General features: G+C 40.2%; 1 pseudogene; it reads right to left on the reverse strand.

Annotated features, from left to right (window-relative positions):
• Window positions 1–261: 261 nt before the first annotated feature.
• LOC147430370 (fructose-bisphosphate aldolase, cytoplasmic isozyme pseudogene) lies at window positions 262–949 on the reverse strand (annotated as a pseudogene).
• Between the last annotated feature and the right edge of the window lie 19,955 nt (window positions 950–20,904).

Below are 20,904 nucleotides of genomic sequence, written 5' to 3' on the forward strand. Positions count from 1 at the left end.
ACCTTGTAGTATCTTCTCTCTCTCTCTCTCTCTCTCTCTCTCACACACACACACACACACACACACACACACACACACACACACACACACAAAACTTATTGAAAAAGTCTGCATCTCTTTCAATTTTTAGATTTCAAGTCCACTAAAATATAGTGCTAAGAGCCGATTGAAAACTCAAAACAACCAATTCAAGGGAGGGAAAGAAGGATAAAATCCAATTTACAAATTCAAGAAAATAGAGTTTAATTATAAAAAATGCTGTTATTTTGAGAAATTTCCTTTATGGATGTTTGTGAAATTAGGCACTTTAGAGCCACGAGTAACCATTTTTGGCTTCAACAAGATGCCCTCCAAGAGTACATGATGATCGCGCAAAGCCTTATAGACAACAGCAAGCACAATCTCTGTCTCAACAATATCGGGGACTAGACCATTCTCTTAGCATATGATGGCATAGCGAGCCAACCCATTTGCATTCTCAAGTATGGCAAGAGGAGACAGCTCAATTGGACCAATCTTGAGCACAGCTCTCCACTTCACAAATCGGGCTCTAGCATTAGGCAAGGCCGTCCTACCCGTGAGTGGTTGTCTCACCGTCAGTGCATGCCTGCAAGGTCGACATTTCCCTTATCTACCTAATTGATGCCGAGGAATAATCCACCCTCTTTAAGTACCTCCACAAACGGCTTGCCACTCGCTATTTTCTGATAGAGGGTTTCCTTAAAGAGAATGACACCACAAAGGCATTGGAGGGCATGTGGGGCAGTAAAAAGAAGTTCCTAGAGATCTTGCCTGTTTGACTCTACATCTCTCCACATGTATACTTTCCAGACGCTTCCCAATAGTCCCTGCACTCTCATCGACTGCCAGGATGCCCTTGCCAGGTCACAGAGTACTTGGCAGTGGCAATAAGCTCAGCTGCATATTTACCCTCGCGGAACGCGGCCATGGTAGCTAGCAGGGTAGAGATGCAAGGGTCTCTCTCTCTCTCTCTCTCTCTCTCTCTCTCTCTCTCTCTCTCTCTCTCATGCGGAACTCAATTCTGAACTTTCATGCCGCCTCATGTTTTTCCATGTAAACCAATCTTCTGCTTGCGTTCTCTGGCCATTTCCTTGTACAAGGCGAGATCAGCAGCAACCACTCTTGCCCTATGGAACCAGTCGTTGGCAGCTCCATGTGCCAAGGTGCTCTCTCTCTCTCTCTCTCTCTCTCTCTCTCTCTCTCTCTCTCTCTCTAAAAACTGAACTCTCTCAAAGATCGCGCGCCGACGTGCGCTCTTTGAGAGAGTTCAGTTTTTAGAGAGAGAGAGAGAGAGAGAGAGAGAGAGAGAGTTAAGAATTAGCACCATTGGCTTCACTCTCATCGACTGCCAGGATGCCCTTGCTAGGTCACAATGTACTTGGCAGCAGCCGGCAATAAGCTCAGCTGCATATTTACCCTCGCGAAACGCGGCCATGGCAGCTAGCAGGGTAGAGATGCAAGGGTCTCTCTCTCTCTCTCATACGGAACTCAATTCTGAACTTTCATGCCGCCTCATGTTTTTCCATGTGAACCAGTCTTCTGCTTGCGTTCATGGCTGGCCATTTCCTTGTACTGGGCGAGATCAGCAGCAACAACCACTCTTGCCCTGCGGAACCAGTGGTTGGCAGTTGCATGTGCCAAGGTGCTCTCTCTCTCTCTCTCTCTCTCTCTCTCTCTCTCTCTCAAAACTGAACTCTCTCAAAGAGCGCGCGCTCTTTGAGAGAGTTCAGTTTTGAGAGAGAGAGAGAGAGAGAGAGAGATCTCTCAAAACTGAACTCTCTCAAAGAGCGCGCGCTCTTTGAGAGAGTTCAGTTTTGAGAGAGAGAGAGAGAGAGAGAGAGAGAGAGAGAGAGAGTTAAGAATTAGCACCATTGTCTTCGCTCCAATTAATTACTTGGAGAGTTATATTTCTAAGGGGGCCGGCTGTAGAGTAGAAAATCTTGCCACAACTGAGCACTATGGGAGATGGGAGCAGCTGAAGCGCAGGAGCAAGTGGAGGAGAAGCCGTGGGGGATGATGCAGAAGCACAAGCCAATGTCGTCAGGTGATAGGGTTTGTGACGCTCCTGGTGGGGGCAGGCATGGTGGTGGTGCTGCTGGCAGTTATGGCACCGTTGCTGCTGCTGTTAAGCCCATTGCTGGTGCCCGTGGGCTTCCTGATGGCGCTGTGCACAGAAGTTGCCCTCATAGCCGGGGGTGGGGGGTGGGGGGGTGGCCATAACGGCTATTTTTGCGGTGTCATGGGTGTACAAGTATATACTGACGGGGAGACACCCTGACGTGTCCCAGAAGCTGGACATCGCTCGATTCCTCATCTAGGACGTAGCTAATGGGATGCAATCCAAGGCGCGTGACTTGTTCGGCTTCGCCCTTCATCCATCCTCTCACGACAGCAACATTGGCGCCGAGGCTGCCCCTGGCGCTTAAGCTACCATAGTTCTCATTTTACTATTCCGCTAGGTGACCTTGCAATGCTCTTAATATAATTTTGCTAGTGTGGGAATAACCTAAAAGTCTCAAGGTCCCCCCCTTTATGTAAACCAGAATACTAGTAGAAATTTTCAATTTTCAAAAATTTTTGAACTATTTTAGAGAGAGAGAGAGAGAGAGAGAGAGAGAGAGAGAGAGAGAGAGAGAGAGAGAGAGAGAGAGAGAGAGAGAGAGAGAGAGAGAGAGAGAGAGACCCTTGCGCTCTTTGAGAGAGTTGAGTTTTGAGTTTTTTTTTTTTGAGAGAGAAAGAGATCCACGCCAAAGAGGAAACAGAAGCACTTGCGGCATAAGCAGTCATGATGGTCAAGCATCGTAATGGTGGACGTAACAAGCACAAAAGAGGCCACACCAACCCCATCAGGTGCGCTAGCTGTGGATGATGTATTCCCAAGGACAAGGTTGTCAAGCGATTTCTTGTAAGGACCATTGTTGAACAAGTTGTTGTGCGAGATGTGCAGGATGCTTGCGTTTATGATGGCTACGCACTTCCCAAGCTTTACGCCAAAATGAAGTATTGCGTTTCATGCGCCATTCACTCTCACATTGTCCATGTGAGATCCCGCACAACAAGAAGAGTTCGGGAGCCACCATAGAGGTTTAGACACAACGAGGATATGCAGAACCAGAATCAGCGTACCAATGTTCCTGTTGTTTGGAAGTGAAGAGGTGTCTAATTAGTGCATAAGCTAGGAGAGGAAGAAGGCTCATGAATTTTGACTTCTATGATAGAATTCTTAGAGACGCATGCTACGAGCATTGCCACTGTGGTTGAAGCCATCAATTGGATGGATGTTGAGGGATGTTTGAGTCTTTTGGACATGCTTGTATCTGATGTTTTGGAAATGTCTTTCTAAGTTTTTTTCAAAAAAAAAGAGAGGGAGAGAAAGAGAGAGAGTCCGACTTGCTTCTGAGACTCTGAGAAAGCGGGAAAGAGAAGCCCTGCAAGTGAGCAAGAGACATGACACTAAAAATTCATTAAACTTGGCCGCTAAGAGTGAGTGACCGGTGCTTGAATTTTTTTTTTTTCCAAAAACTTGTCAAACCTACATGTTAGAAACAATAGAGGTAAACTGACTAAATTTGAAGGTTTTTACACCGATTTACAATTTTTTTTCAAAATTTGGAGGTTTTCTCACCTTTACCTATAATATTTAGAGGTAAATCTCAAAATTTGTGCTGGGGTTACACTAAACCTATGTTTTTTTCAAGCATTGTGAGTGACTTATAGAGGCGACGCTGAGTCTGAGAGAGAGAGAGAGAGAGAGAGAGAGAGAGAGAGAGAGAGAGAGAGAGAGAGAGAGAGAGAGAGAGAGAGAGAGAGAGAGAGAGAGAGAGAGAGTAATTGGCTAGATTGGTTGAGATCATGCACACCCCTTCCATGCAGAGCTCATTGCCCAGTGGTGGCGGAGTTAGGCCCAGTTTTGTGGAACTCTAGAAGAAGGTGGAGGTAGGGATTTACGTGCTACTAGAAAGAATGGTTTTTGAGAAAAGATTCCTTGGTTGTGATCCCACAACTGTGGAAGACAAACCTCATTCTCTCTCTCTCTGTGTCTCTCTCTCTCTCTCTCTCTCACACACACACACACACACACACACACACACACACACACACACACACACACACACACACACACACACACATCCAAACTCTTCATCTTTGTTCTCGTCGGTAGAAATAGGGGCAAGGTGATTGTGAAGGCATTGCATAAGAGGTGATTGTCAAGCTGTTGCATGCAAGTGGTGATTATCGTTCATGTCGATAGTACCTTATGATCTTCATCACCTCTCCTACCCTTGGCCGCAAAGTCCTTGTGATTGGGGCCTCCTCTTTTGTAACTCACCATGAAAACTAAAAGAGTCCATAGTCTATGAAAACTATTATTTTCATGTATGTGATGTGAAGGATATTTTCCTTTTCCTCTCGTTTCTCAAGTGTCATGATTATACGCTGTAAGATCTTTTTTGCAAGCTAGACAAAATGGAGTCACTCACCTAAAAAAAATTATCTCCAATTTCAATAAGGTACAACCTAGCACCAAAGATTGCAAATACACATTGTTCATATTGGCTCCAACCTACCACTGTTTCTATTATGATTTAAGTTCTATGTATCTTGTGGGTTTTGCTCTTTTTTATGATTGCTCGAAAAAGTTTGCTTGGAGTTTGAAATTCCTCATCCTGCAGTCAACCATGGCTAGTTACATAACCATTTATGGACGACAATGTGGCAACAAGATTGTATTTATGTTTGACGACAGCATCTATGCACTTTCTTTCTCTTTTGTGATACACATTATGCAATAATTTATGCATTCAATTTGCATCCATTAACTCTAATGGGAGAGCATGTGAAGATAAAGGCTACTGGACTTGCTAGTGGTGAACAAGTCTTCCTTCTCAATCATGGCCAATGTCAATTCTATAAGGTTTGCATTGCTATTGAAAGCACACAAGGCATTGGAATGAAGGACACACTAGTAATAGTCAGATGGTCCCTCCAGAGTAGTTGGTAAACTACATGCAATGCCTTCACAAAGCAGCCTACACATGGTACTCAAGCAAGCAAAGGATATCATTCAAGTTCAAGAGCTACCTATGCATTATGATGGACATGTGGCATTTGAATTACCATCTTTTGATCTATTTGTGCACAAATTTATGACAATTGCACCATGTGAATTTACCATGGAAAATAAGTTTGCACAAATAGAGTTTTGGAATATGCTCAGCAAGATGGCTCAAAAGCAAGGTGTGACTGTGTATCAAGGTGTGTGTGAATACATTAAAGGAAGAGTATGGATCTTTTGTTTGAGATTATTTTAATGTGTGTGAACACATTAAAGGAACACTATGGCTCTTCTATTTGTGCACAAATTTATGACAATTGCACCATGTGAATTTACCATGGAGAATAAGTTTGCACAAATAGAGTTTTGGAATATGCTCAGCAAGATGGCTCAAAAGCAAGGATATGACTGTGTATCAAGGTGTGTGTGAATACATTAAAGGAAGAGTATGGATCTTTTGTTTGAGATTATTTTAATGTGTGTGAACACATTAAAGGAAGACTATGGCTCTTTTTTTTGCGACAATTTGAGATGCAACATGGTTACTTTGCTACACTATACTCTGTAGAGTAACTACTGAGATCTAGATCTAATCTTTTTCATTTCTTATGCTCGCTCGATTTCTTGTTCGCTCGGAAGTACTCGCTCGAGGATTGGGATTCCTCACTGAGAACAGAGCTTGGATTGCTTTTGCTAGGTGTCCCTCAGCACAATATCTGTCTTGCTTTGCTTTTGCTGACTTACTTGGTTGTTAAGAAGGCATAGGAGTCTTAAATGTAACAGACTCAGGTTGTTGGCTAGCAGGAGTTATAGGTTTTGCTGAATTCTGTCTAAGTCCAGGATGGACCATTCTTCTCCATTCCTCTGTTTTGGCTAAAGCTTCAGCATGTTCTATCATGTTGCTAAATATTGGAAGTGCTTTATAATCTTTCTGTTATTTTTTAGATAGATTTAATGTAGAGGGTCTTTGTTTTCTCATCCAAGAGGGTTCTGAATCTTCTATATTTGTACTAAGAGTTTGAGAAGAAGAGGAAGATTCATATTGTATCTTTGCTTTCTTTGGAAATGCATATGGTTTTCTTACCATATTACTCATAGAAGAGTTTTCATTAGAGAAGGCTAAAGCTACCTCGGTGTGACTGATTCAGTGGTCGTAGAGTCAGAAGTTTCTTCTTCCTCTGAATCATAGTTCATGTATTCATTGATAGGAATATCATGCTTCTAAAACCTGTTACAATAGACAACTTCATACTCATATTTTTCTTTGAGTAGAGCATTTCCAAACCTTTTTTTACGCTTAGGGAATTCTGGAGTAATATGCCCTTCCTTCTAGGAGATGTAGCACCAAACCGTCTTTCTTTCTTGTTTAGACAACTTCCTGATCCTACGAGCTACTTTGTATTTCTTTCCAAATCTGTTTCTGCGGTTTTTTATTTTGCAGGATCGTTTCTTTTCAGCCGCAGCACATCCAAAGTCTTTGACCTTTGTTTCTTTGTTGCAGAAACTTGAATTAAAATCCTTTTACCTACTTAAATTCTTTCTTCATTATGAGTCGAGCACATTCAAGATCTATGACTTCATCAATAAAAGAATTTATCTGTGCTAATGTGATTTGGTCGTCAAGTTGTAAACCAGATGCCTTAATACGTTCTTTGACCAAATTTGAAAATGAGGGAGGAAAAGAGTTTACATAATATTGTTTATACTCTGCTTTGAAGTAACCTCCAGGGAATTGATACATTAGGTGGGTCATATGTTGTTGATAAGCTTTGATCTTTGTAAGATCACACAGCTTTCCACGGACAAAACCTTCCCTGTACCTGTCCTTTATCTTTTGCTGTGATCCTAAGAATTGCATTACTATTGCAACAAAAAATAGAGTAATAACATTATCAAAGTTTTTAGGAATTCCTCCTTGAAGAATGAATACTTTTCTTTCTTCATTTAGGTCATCCCACCAATATCTCAGAATTCCTTGGAATCATGGTGTTAGCATTGTGATAGCCCAGATCCTTGTATTGCACTCCATAGTGTGCAGAATTATAGATGAGCTCGAACACTTTCCATACCTGCTCTTGATTTACTCCATCTATGTGGATTATGGTCATATCTCCAATCTTGGAGACTCCTTTGAGTGATGAAGATGCTAAAGAAGAGGTAGAAGGTTCTTCTTCCTTGGCTTCATATGTTTCCATTTTAACAGGGTTTAATCTTCTGACTTTTGCTTCTTCGTCAACCACTTCTGGTTTTGATTCTGAAATAGAATCAAGTTCTGGAAAAGCATTAGCTAGATTGAAGTCTAGCTCATTAACTAATTGTTCCTCATAGGGCATACAATGATCATTCAGAAATCCTTGCCACAAATAATCTTCAAGTTTATGTAGCTAGCATAGCATTTCATCATGCTCATGCCTGTCATGTGGGTCGGAAATGATTTGTGCTTGACTCCCCCACCTTAAAAAAGGATCGAAGGCGTCAGCGAGATCATCATCAGCAAATGGCGATTCGGAAGACGGAGGAATGCTGGTATGGATGATCGAGGAAGAGGCTTGTAAGGCCAAAAACATGCGAGGCATAATAGAGCTACTTTCGGTGGTAGTGTAGCTCAGGGGTTATAACTGTGTCACTTCAGGTCGATTCACCTTACTAGTTTATGGAGTAGCAGATTGTTTGGCTTGAACTAGTGCTTCCATCCTGCTAAGAATATTATATTCAAGTTCTGCAATATCTTTTAATGCATTAGTATGCCAATTGGAGGCAAACTCAAGAGGTTGCACACGAGAATTAGCACGAGGCAAAATATATGGTTCACTGACTTTAAGTTCTTTTTTAGCTACCTGTTCTTTAGTTAGAATAGTTACTCCATTCTGCATAGAATCAGAAGCGACATGGCGATTAAAGAGTTTCCACCGGTAAAGGCCTTCAGTATCCTTATATGTGGATGCAAAAAAAGCATCATTTCTTTTGGATGTCGTTGACTTCTAGTAGATGGTCTGCTAGATGGAACAGATGCACTTAAAGGTTCTTTATACTGAGGTCTTTGCAGAAGTTGTCGTGAGTCTTTGCAAGACTTAGACTTACCAAGCAGCCCAATCTTTCAATTGACATCTACATGGGTTGGTGGGCTTCGTTCAGTAGAGTTTTGGAAATATCTAATTTCCATTCAGAGGGGAATTCCACTTCCTACCACTGCACGATCTCTGGTAGAGATCCTTGGGAAGTTGGATCGACCTTGATTACTATATTTTGGCCTAGTTTTCCTTCATTTTTCTCTTTAAGGAATTTATCGAAGTGCTTTAAGTCACTTCTGAGGATGAAGGAATGGACAATGAGAAACAGTCGAAAAGCTAAGACAATATTCACACCAGCAAGTAGTTCCTTCTGTATAGAGTGATACCTTGTTTCTGTATCACTGAACCTACCCGATGCCCATCGGCAAATGATAGGATCTTCATTTTCAATTTCACAAAGTATCCCTCCCCAAGCTTCTTCGGAAGCATCTGAAAAAACAACCAGAGGTTTATCTGTAGGAATCTTTAGTGGGGGCAAATTTAAACAAACTTGCTTGATTGTTTGGACTGCAATGGTTAGCCTGTCATGCCAAAAAGAATTCTGGCTTTGATCCAAGTCTTTAAAAATTAATAAATCTTTCGCAAGTTGAGGATATTGAGCGGCAATCCACTGTAAACAACCCACAAAAGATTGTAATTCTTTTTGAGTGGATAATTGATAAGGAAATTGATTAATCTTCTGCAATACATGCTCCTGCATCTTAGTTTGGCCTGTAAAAATTTCAACTCCTAAAAAGGACACTTTTACTTGGCAGATTTCCATTTTCTTCAGGTTAAGCACCAATCATGTATTTCTTAATTTGGGAATGAAATCTATCAAATGCTGGACATGACTTTTAACATCTTTTGAGTAGATCAATATGTCATCAATATAAACCAACACAAATTTCCTGTAGTCTACAAAGATGCATTCAATCCTTTCTTGACATAGGGAAGGTGCTGGTTTAAGTCCTATTGGCAAGACATTCCATTGGAACATTCCTTGGGGAACTACAAAGCCTGTCTTTGCCCTATCTTCTGGTCGAATCTTAAACTGCCAAAAACCACTTTTTAAATCAAACTAAGAAAACACTTGGCAATCCTTGATTCTGTGCAGCAAATCATCTTTCAGAGGCAAGGGGAATCTTTTGTGTTCCAGCCAATCATTGATAGGTTTGTAATTGATTACAAGCCTCTTTTTACCTCTTTTCTACTCTGAATGATTGTTGACATAAAAAGCTTGGCAGGCATACTGATTGTTTGATGGTGAGATCAATCCATCCTACAACATTTGATCTATTTCTGTTTTGTATAAATGTGAATCTTCTAAAGACATGCCAGGATGAGTGGCTTTCAAACCTCTGGGTTCTGGTTCTCCTGGTAGTGAAATCCAGTAATTTTCACGATCCCAAAAAGCTAGTGGACTGTCACTGCATGACACCACACAAAGGAATAAAAAATGACATAAACACTGAGCCTAGCAAAATGAATAAAGTCTTTCTACTTTTCCACGCACTCACTCCTTTATGTCTCAATCACACTTTGAGACACACGTACTAGATGCTGTTGTATCCTTCATGCAAGTGCTCAATCACATATATAAGCGAGGCCTTGAAACATTCACGGGGGGGGGGGGGGGGGTTCTTTTACCACACCTGAGTCCTTTGTAATTTCCTGAGTAGCAATATACTTCTTCTTTTCTGTAACTCTCATACTGTCTCTGCGCTAACTGTTCATCGTGCTCAAGCTTCTGTATGCTGTCTGCTTTGTGATGAAAAAGTACTTAAAAATGACATCCAGCATGACACCACACAAAGGAATAAAAAGTGACATAAGCACTGAGCCTAGAAAAACAAATAAAATCCCTCTACTTTTCTGCGCACTCACTCCTTTATGTCTCAATCACACTTTGAGACACACTTACTAGATGCTGTTGTATCCTTCACGCAAGTGCTCAGTTGCCTATGTAAGCGAGGCCTTGCAACATTCACATGGGGGGTCTTTTACCACACCTAAGTCCTTTGTAATTTCCTGAGTAGCAATATACTTCTTCTTTTCTGTAACTCTCATACTGTCTTTGCGCTAACTGTTCGTCGTGTTCAAGCTTCTGTATGTTGTCTACTTCGTTTTGTGCTTCGGCCTAAATTGGTATCAGAGCCAAAACTTGTTATTGTTATTGATTAAACGTGAGAGAAATATTGAGTGCTCGTGAGGACTCCCTACATCTTTGGTAAGAGCAAACTACCTCTTTCTGCCGCCGCTGTTGCTTAGGCTTTGTGTGCCGCTTAGACATAGTCTTTCCACAGGTGTGATAAGTCTCTCTATACACCACTGTGTAGTGTTTCGGCATATCCAGAGTCCATTGAAATTAGAAGGTCTTTCATTCTCTAAAGGCAACAATCAATTTAAACAATGGCAATGATCGTATCTACTTTCATGAAGCTCCTCTCTAACAACATAGAAGTTGAAGAGAAGAACCCAATGGCAAGTGGAGTCTACCTAAAGTAAATACCAACCAGATCTACAAACATTAGAAGGTATTTACCCTATGTGCTCATACTTTGTTCCATGAAAGCCATGGAAGATTGACTCTCAAAGACAGTGATGCTGACAATCATGTCATACATCTTTTCCAAGAACTTGAAGAGTTCATAGCAAAGGCTCTTAGTAAAGGACATCAGTTTGTACATATTGGTTATATAGATATTGGAATAGTTCCTTTGTTTAGACAAGGATTAAATGTATATTGTATCGGTGCTCTCTTAGATACCCGACATAGGAACCTCCAAGATCAAACCATTAGTATAATTTAGGGTAGTCTATCTAATGGTCCAATATATATCGAATGTTATCCTTACTTTCCTGTTAGTCTTACCGATCGATATTTTAGTGAGATAGTCTCTCTGCTAATTAAAACTTATGGCTTAGATTTGAAATATCAATCTGACCATTTACAAATAGCATATAGAATTATAGTTAGAACTGTCAATCCATGTCTTCCGTCACTCTATAATTTTGGATATCTATGTAATAAGAAATCTAATGAGAAAGGCCAGAATGTAGTAATGAAGGTTGATCCAAACTCCCAAGGATCTCTACCAGAGATCGTGCAGTGGTGGCAGGAAGTGGATTCCCCTCTGAATGGAAATTAGATAGTTCCAAAACTCTACTGAACGAAGCCCAACAACCCATGAAGATGTTAATGGAAAGATCGGGGCTCACAGATCAGTATAAGCTGCTTGGTAAGTCTAAGTCTCTCAAAGATTTAGGACAACTATTGCAAAGACCTCAATATAAAGAACCTTTAAGTGCATCTGTTTCATCTAGCAGACCATCTACTAGCAGTCGATGACATGCAAAAGAAATGATGCTTTGTCTGCATCTTGAAACATATAAGGATACTGAAGACCTTTACTGGTGCAAACTCTGTAATCATCTTGTCGCTTCTAATTTTATGCAGAATGGAGTAACTGTTCTAACTAAAGAACAGGTAGCTGAAAAAGAGCTTAAACTCGGTGAACCATATATTTTGCCTCCTGCTAATTCTCGTCTGAAACCTCTTGAGTTTGCCTCCAATTGGCATACTAATGCATTAAAAGAAATTTCATAACTTCAATATGATATTCTTAGTAGGATGGAAGAATTGGTTCAAGACAAACAATCTGCTACTCCATCAACTAGTAAGGTGAATCGACATGAAGTGACACAGTTATTACCCCTGAGCTACACTACCACCGGAAGTAGCTCTATTATGGCTCGCATGTTTTCGGCCTTACAAGCCTCTTCCTCGATCAGCCATCCCAACATTCCTCCGTCATCCAAATCGTCATTTGCTGATGATGATCTCCTTGACGCTTTTGATACTTTTTTAAGGTGGGGGAGTCAGATACAAATCGTTTACGACCCACATGACAGGTATGAGCATGATGAATTGCTATGCCAGTTACATAAACCTGAAGATTATTTGTGGCAAGGATTATGGATGATCATTGTATGCCCTATGAGGAACAATTAGTCGATGAGCTAGACTTCAATCTAGCTAATGCTTTTCCAGAACCTGATTCTATTTCAGAATCAGAACCAGAAGTGATTTGATGAAGAAGAAAAAGTCAGAAGATTAAACCCTGTTAAAATGGAAACATATGAAGCCAAGGAAGAAGAACCTTCTACCTCTATATCAGCATCTTCATCACTCAAAGGAGCTCCAAGATTGGAGATATGACCATAATCGACAAAGATGGACTAAATCAAGAGCGGGTATGGAAAGTGTTCGAGTTCATCTGTAATTGTGCACACTATGGACTGCAATACAAGGATCTGACCCAACGCCAAGCTATCACAATGCTAACAGCAAGATTCCAAGGAATTCTGAGATATTGGTGGGATGACCTAAATGAAGAAAGCAAAGTATTCATTCTGCGAGGAGGAATTCCTGAAAACTTTGATAATGTTATTACTCTGTTTTTTGTTGCAATAGTAATGCAATTCTTAGGATCACATCAAAAGATAAAGGACAGGTACATGGAAGCTTTTTTTCGTGGAAAGCTGTGTGATCTTACAAAGATCAAAGCTTATCAACAACATATGACCCACTTGATGTATCAGTTCCCTGGAGGTTACTTCAAAGCAGAGTATAAACAATATTATGTAAACTCTTTGCCTCCCTCATTTTCAAATTTGGTCAAAGAACGTATTAAGGCATCTGGTTTACAACTTGACGACCAAATCACATTAGCACAGATAAATTCTTTTATTGATGAAGTCACAGATCTTGAATGTGCTCGACTCAGAATGAAGAAGGAATTCAAGCAGGTAAAAGGATTTTAATTCAAGTTTCTGCAAAACAAAGAAACAAAGGTCAAAGACTTTGGATGTGCTGCGGCGGCTGGAAAGAAATGATCCTGCAAAATAAAAAACCGCAGAAACAGATTTGGAAAGAAATACAAAGTAGCTCGCAGGATCAGGAAGCTGTCTAAACAAGAACGAAAGACGGTTTGGTGCTACATCTGCTAGAAGGAAGGGCATATTACTCCATAATTCCCTAAGCGTAAAAAAAAGTTTGGAAATGCTCTACTCAAAGAAAAATATGAGTATGAAGTTGCCTTTTGTAACAGGTTTCAGAAGCATGATATTCCTATCAATGAGTACATGGACTATGATTCAGAGGAAGAAGAAACTTCTGACTCTACGACCACTGAATCAGTCACCGAGGTAGCTTTAGCCTTCTCTGATGAAAAATCTTTTGTGATGTTTAATATGGTCAGAAAACCATATGCATTTCCAAAGAAAGCAAAGATACTATCTGAATCTTCCTGTTCTTCTCAAACTCTTAGTACGAATACAAAAGATTCAGAACCCTCTTGAATGACAAACAACAAAAAAGCTAAGACAATATTCACACCAGCAAGTAGTTCCTTCTGTATAGAGTGATACCTTGTTTCTGTATCACTGAATCTGCCCCATGCCCATCGGCAAATGATAGGATCTTCATTTTCAATTTCACAAAGTATCTCTCCCCAAGCTTCTTCGGAAGCAGCTGAATAAACAACCAGAGGTATATTTGAAGGAATCTTTAGTGGTGGCAGATTTAAACAAACTTGCTTGATTGTTTGGACTGCAAGGGTTAGCCTGTCATGACAGAAAAAATTCCGGCTTCAATCCAAGTCTTTAAAAATTAATTAATCTTTTGCAAGTTGAGGATATTGACAGGCAATCCATTGTAAACAATCCACAAAAGATTGTAATTCTTTTCGAGTGGATAATTGATTAGGAAATTGATTAATATTCTGCAATACATGCTCCTATAGCTTAATTTGGCATGCAAAAAAATTCAACTCTTAAAAAGGACACTTTTGCTTGGCAGATTTCCATTTTCTTCAGGCTAAGCACCAATCTTGTATTTCTTAATTTGGCAAAGAAATCTGTCAAATGCTGGACATGACTTTTAACATCTTTTGAGTAGATCAATATGTCATCAATGTAAAGCAACACAAATTTCCTACAGTCTGCAAAGATGCGTTGAATCCTTTCCTGACATAGGGAAGGTGCTGGCTTAAGTCCCATTGGCAAGATATTCCATTGGAACATCCCTTGGGGAACTCCAAAGCTTGTCTTTGCCCTATCTTTTGGTCGAATCTTAAACTGCCAAAAACCACTTTTTAAATCAAACTTAGAAAAAACTTGGCAATCCTTAATTCTGCCCAACAAATCATCTTTCAGAGGCAAGGGGAACCTTTTGTGTTTCTGCCAATTATTGATAGGTTTGTAATTGATCACAAGCCTCTTTTTACCTCTTTTCTGTTCTGAATGATTGTTGACATAAAAAGCTTGGCAGGCATACTGATTGTTTGATGGTGAGATCAATCCATCCTGCAACATTTGATCTATTTCTGTTTTGCATAAATGTGAATCTTCTAAAGACATGCCAGGATAAGTGGCTTTCGAACCTTTGGGTTTTGGTTCTCCTAATAGTGAAATCTAGTGTTCTTCACAATCCCAAAAAGCCAGTGGATTGTCACTAGTATGCTTAGTTAATTGGTCTTCACATTTTTGCAACTCTGGACTCCATTTATTTTTCTCTTGCTCAAACCAGCCAAGGTACTGAAGGTTTTTGGCTGGATTGGGTAATTTTAGCATAACTCCCTCCACAAGAAAAGATCCACGCTGTTTGGTTGGAATAGTATAGGGAAGAGAGTGCAAAGTAAAGGAAATAGCACCTGTAGGTTGAATAGCGTAGGAAGTGAGCTTGGAAATTATATCAGCCCCAATAGACAGGTCAGTATTGGGATGTGGATGTAGGTATAATATAACCTCAGCTTTGAGGTTGGCCACGGCTATTCTGCAATGGACAATCTCATTGATTTGTCCCCTATAATTATTAGCATATGAAACTAGGATGCAATGTTGTAACTTTTGTCGGAGATGTGAAGGCACCAGTTCTTGATTGAGGTAAGACAATACTGAACCTGTATCCCAAAGAGCATGTACCCGAAAGGAGGGATAGTTGGGAAATTTTATCTAAATCTCTGAAAAATAAGAGATATTTTCTTTCTCATTGAAAGGGATCACCTGACAAGTTTTCACTTGCCGCTCTTGCTGCCATTCGGATACTGGTTCATTAGCAATATCATTCATAGCTGCTTTATCAACAATCAGATATTGAAGTTCTCCATGGCATTGATCCACTTTAGATTCAATAGTAGCTAATTGTGACTGAGTATTGAGCACTTGTTTGTGTAGTTGCTCAATTCTATTGTTAACCTGATCCAATGCTAAGCACATAGCTGGATTGCTTTTGCTAGGTGTCCCTCAGCACAATATCTGTCCTGCTTTGCTGTGGCTGACTTACTTGGTTGTTGAGATGGCATAGGAGTCTAAAATTAAACAGACTCAGGTTGTCAGCAAGCAGGAGTTATACGTGTTGCTGAATTCTGTCTAAGTCAAGGATGGACCATTCTTCTGCATTCCTCTGTTTAGGCTAATTCTTTAGCATGTTCTATCATGTTGCTAAGTAGTGAAAGTGGTTTACAATCTTTCTGTTCTTTTTTAGACAGATTTAATGTAGAGGGTCTTTGTTTTCTCATCCAAGAGGGCTCTGAATCTTCTATATCTCACATTCGAGTCCTTTGTAATTTCCTAAGTAGCAATATACTTATTCTTTTCTGTAACTCTCATACTGTCTCTACGCTAACTGTTCATCATGTTCAAGCTTTTGTATGTTGTCTGCTTCATTTTGTGCTTTCACCTAAATTGGTATCAGAGCCAAAATTTTTTATTGTTGTTGACTAACCTTGAGAGAAACTGAGAGAAATATTGAGTGCTCGTGAGGACTCCCTACATCTTTGGTGAGAGCAAGCTGCCTCTTTCTACCGCCGTCGCTTAGGCTTTGTGTGCCACTTAGACATAGGCTTTCTATAGGCGTGATAAGTCTCTCTATACACCACTGTGTAGTGTTTTGGCATATCCGGAGTCCATTGACATTAGAAGGGCTTTCATTCTCTAAAGGCAACAATAAATTTCAACAATGGCAATGATTGTATCTACTTTCAAGAAGCTCCTCTCTAACAACATAGAAGTTGAAGAGCAGAACCTCGCTGGCAAGTGGAGTCCACCTAAAGTAAACACCAACCAGATCTACAAACATCAGAAGGTATTTACCCTATCTTCTCATACTTTGTTCCATGAAACCCATGGAAAATTGACTGTCAAAGATAGTGATGCTGACAATCATGTCATACATCTGTTTCAAGAACTTGAAGAGTTCAACGCAAAGGCTTTTAGTAAATGACATCAGTTTGTACATATTGGTTATAGCTATTGGAATAGTTCCTTTGTTTAGACAAGGATAAAATGTATCTTGTATCGGTGCTCTCTTAGATACCTAACATAGGAACCTCCGAGATCAAACCATTAGTATAATTCATGGTAGTCTATCTAATGGTCCAATATATATGGAGTGTTATCCTAACTTTCTTGTTAGTCTAAGTGATCGATATTTTAGTGAGATAGTCTCTCTGCTAATTAAAACTAATGGCTTAGATTTAAAATATCAATTTGACCATTTACAAATAGCCTATAGAATTATAGTTGAAACTGTCAATACATGTCTTCCGTTAGTCTATAATTTTGGATATCTATGTAATGAGAAATCTAATGAGAAAGGTCAGAATATAGTAATGAAGTTTGATCCAATTTCCCAAGGATCTCTACCAGAGATCGTGCAGTGGTGGCAGGAAGTGGAATTCCCCTATGAATGGAAATTAGATATTTCCAAAACTCTATTGAACGAAGCCCAGCAACCCATGAAGATGTTAATGGAAAGATTGGGGCTCACATATCAGTATAAGCTGCTTTTGGTAAGTGTAAGTCTTGCGAAGACTTAGGACCACTTATGCAAACACCTCAATATAAAGAACCTTAAAGTGCATCTGCTTCACCTAGTAGACCATCTACTAGCAGTCGACGACATGCAAAAGAAATGATGCTTTGTCTGCATCCTGAAACATATAAGGATACTAAAGACCTTTACCGGTGCAAACTCTGTAATCGTCTTGTCACTTCGGATTTTATGCAGAATGGAGTAACTGTTCTAACTAAAGAACAGGTAGCTGAAAAAGAGCTTAAACTCGGTGAACCATATATTTTGCCTCCTGCTAATTCTCGTCTGCAACCTCTTGAGTTTGCCTCCAATTGGCATACTAATGCATTAAAAGAAATTGCAGAACTTCACTATGATATTCTTAGCAGGATGGAAGCACTGGTTCAAGCCAAACAATCTGCTACTCCATCAACTAGTAAGGTGAATCGACCTGAAGTGACACAGTTATTACCCCTGAGCTACAATACCATCGGAAGTAGCTCTATTATGCCTCGCATGTTTTGGCCTTACAAGCCTCTTCCTTGATCAGCCATCCCAGCATTCCTCCGTCTTCCGAATCGCCATTTGCTGATGATGATCTCGCTTACGCCTTCAATTCTTTTTTAAGGTGGGAGAGCTAGGCACAAATCATTTCCGACCCACATGACAGGTATGAGCATGATGAATTGCTATGCCAGTTACATAAACCTGAAGATTATTTGTGGCAAGGATTTATGGATGATCATTGTATGCCCTATGAGGAACAATTAGTCGATGAGCTAGACTTCAATCTAGCTAATGCTTTTCCAGAACCTGATTCTATTTCAAAATCAGAACCAGAAGTGATTGACGAAGAAGCAGAAGTCAGAAGATTAAACCCTGTTAAAATGGAAACTGTTATAGCTGAAGATTGGTGGCCACACTCAACTGAAGACTGACGAAAAAAAGAAGGAAATCCAATGTAGTCATTCCTTGATTAAGAAAACCCGTAATTTCACTTGTAAATACTTGGGGCTTGCAGAAGTTTCCAATTTTGTATATTATTTTTGCCATTAGACTAAGTAGGATTTCACTTTGGAACATGAGGTTTTGTATTTGGAAGGTATATATACCAAATTCTAACCTTCTTGAAAAGACCCTTTGTTCATTCTATGAAGTGTCTGTGAGAAGCATATTCTGTGTATGAGAGAGAGTGAGAGTTTATCTTGATGCTACGTGCACACTGGTGGTCAGAATCTAGTACGGAGAACTGCAGCGTGTTGCCCCCGGAGAGAGCTACATGCCAATATCCACATTGTGCGTGTACGGCCCGGCTTCGCGAGATTGACTTGTGAGTTATTTCGAGGGATTCAGTAAGCAAACAGTGTTTGTTTTCACATTTCAGGATATCCACGCATTCGTATTGAGTAGAGCTACACATTAGGCACCTTAGTTTTAAGAAACATCGACCTGCAAAAACCTGTCAGACATCTTACGCGATTCTGCACTGGGTGTTTATCGGTAGGGTTTTGGGTCAGAGACCTTAGGGAGAGTGGCCTATTGGTGTTAATAGGATATCCCTCAAGTTTTGTAGAATTTCGAGAATGTCTAATGGGTATTTGGCTCATGGAAGCGTTGTAGGAAATCTCCTCCTGTGCACAATAGTAGGCTGTAACTTAGACATTGGGTAGAGACCTCTATAGGAAGTAGTCAATAGTGGGTCAAGTGTAGGTTGACACCCTATGCTTGCTTCCATGCACCTGCGGGTCGAGCTTTGTCCTTAGCTGACAATTCTTGTTAGGTGAGTTGTCGTTGTTGCGGCGAATCCACCAACATTGGCCCCACTGCCAGGGACGAAAACCCTAGGTAGGTGACCGAGACTAGTCCTTGAGGATAGGGATTCTCTGGCTTGCCATAGTCTTATTTTACATTTAGATAGGATCAGAGGGTGGTGGATTCTCTAGGTCTTAGGAAGAGGCTAGGGTGTGTGTGTCTGGCCTAGATTCTTTGACTTAGGTAGTATTAGGTAGGAGATAGGTGTAGATTGATGGGGAGTTGGTGAGGTAGAAGAGGTGAAAAGTCAACTAGAGAGTCCGTGTGAGGCTAGAAAGTGACTTGAGCATCAAAAATTTCACCATCCCATGTGATGAGTAGGAGTAGAGTAAGTAGGACGTACTGATTTTGATCTTGAGCATATCATGCATGTCATAATTGCTACTAGGCTCACCAAAGTTGTGGAAGCGTAAAATCAAGGAAAAGAAAAAATATGTAAAATTGCATTTGGATGCTTGCTTGATGTTTGTTTCTTGCTGAGAGTAGTCCAAAGGTGTTTGCAAAGCTTAAGAGAAAGTCCAGAATTGAAAAATCACATTTCTGTCACATTAGGGAAATCCTACGCGTAGGATGTCTCTAGGAGTGAAACTGTGAAGATTTTGCAAATTTTGAAATCACCAATGTGTTCAGTGGGTATGTTTTACCCTAAGAACATGTTGAGTTGAGTGTTTTACGTGTTTTTGGTCAAAAGGCGAAGCTAGAAAGCGAGAAAAATTCATAAAGTGCTTGTTTTGAGTGATTGTTGTGCTTTTGAGTGCCGTTGGTGAATGATATCAAGTGTAGAGACCATAAAGAAGCATCAGAAATACTCCAATTAGGAAAATTATGCAGGAGACATCCTATGCATAGGATGTCTCTAGGGCCATTTTGGAGCAACATTTTGCAAAACTGATATCATCAGAGTGTTTCCAGGATCTAGGGGATTAAGTGGGACAAAAATTGGATCATTTGGAGTAGATAGACATCCTATGCGTAGGATGTCTCAAGGCTAGATTTGGGGTCCTATACCAATTTTTGACCAAACCAAAGTGTTCCTTAGCATAAAAGAAGCCTTCACACCAGTTTGGACAAAAGTGAAAATCATTTGAATGTGTAAACAGCCTGAGGAAACCCTAGAATCTGAAGCAAAATCTTGAGTGTTTGACTAGCTCAAAGTTGTCAAAATCACAAATTTGGACATATTGGGAATCAACACACCAAGGAGAACCTCTGGATCAGATCTTACTTCATTCTGAGCAGAAAAAATTTGGGCATAGGATGTCTCTAGGGCCATTTGGGGTAGGAATTTGGAAATTCTAAGGTTACCAGAGTGTTTGTTGGATGGGTTTTACCCTATGTACACCTTGAAACTAGGAGTTTTGACCTTATTTAGGCTTCAAAAAGGCAAAAGACGATGAATATGAGACATCCTACCCATTGGATGTTTGATGAGTGATTGTATACCCAAACCACAAATTGACCTAATATACATGTTTTGCAAGTGCTTTTAAGTGTGTCTACCAAGTTTCATCTCATTTGGACACTTAAATTGGGGTAAAGTGGACTTAAGCATTTTTGGAAAGGTTTGTGTCAAAAGAGTTCTTTTGTGTGATTTTGACATTCAAACCAACTTTTGATTTTACCAGTGTGTTTCCAGACTCAAGGGGAATCTCTGGACCTAATTTTAGGTCATTCTGAGCAAGTTAGACATCCTACCATAGGATGTCTATTAGCCATTTTTAGGGTCCATAACCATCAAGTACGGGTATATTTGGGTAGAGCACATCATGGGAAGTCTAATCACCAAGTTTGGGCCAGATCTGAGCAAGTTAGACATCCTACCATAGGATGTCTACTGGCCATTTTTAGAGTCCAATATGGGAATCTAACCTCACAAGAGTATCCATAATGTCTCTAGGATCTCAAAACTTCTTTGAGATTGGGATTTGGACCTTGTTTGACTAGTTTACCAGTTGATCATGAGAATCGAGATGATTTTGCCGAGACTGACAGAGACGTAGGTGGTGTACAGTTCAAGATTAGTGGACCTAATCAAGAACATCAGAAGTGTATAGAGTGCAGTAGTGACTGGGATTAACACTCCAGTTATACCAATCATTACTAAGACC

The sequence above is a fragment of the Adiantum capillus-veneris genome, chromosome 22 (genome assembly GCF_014529385.1).
Source record: "Adiantum capillus-veneris isolate H3 chromosome 22, ASM1452938v2, whole genome shotgun sequence".
Lineage (NCBI taxonomy): Eukaryota > Viridiplantae > Streptophyta > Polypodiopsida > Polypodiales > Pteridaceae > Adiantum > Adiantum capillus-veneris.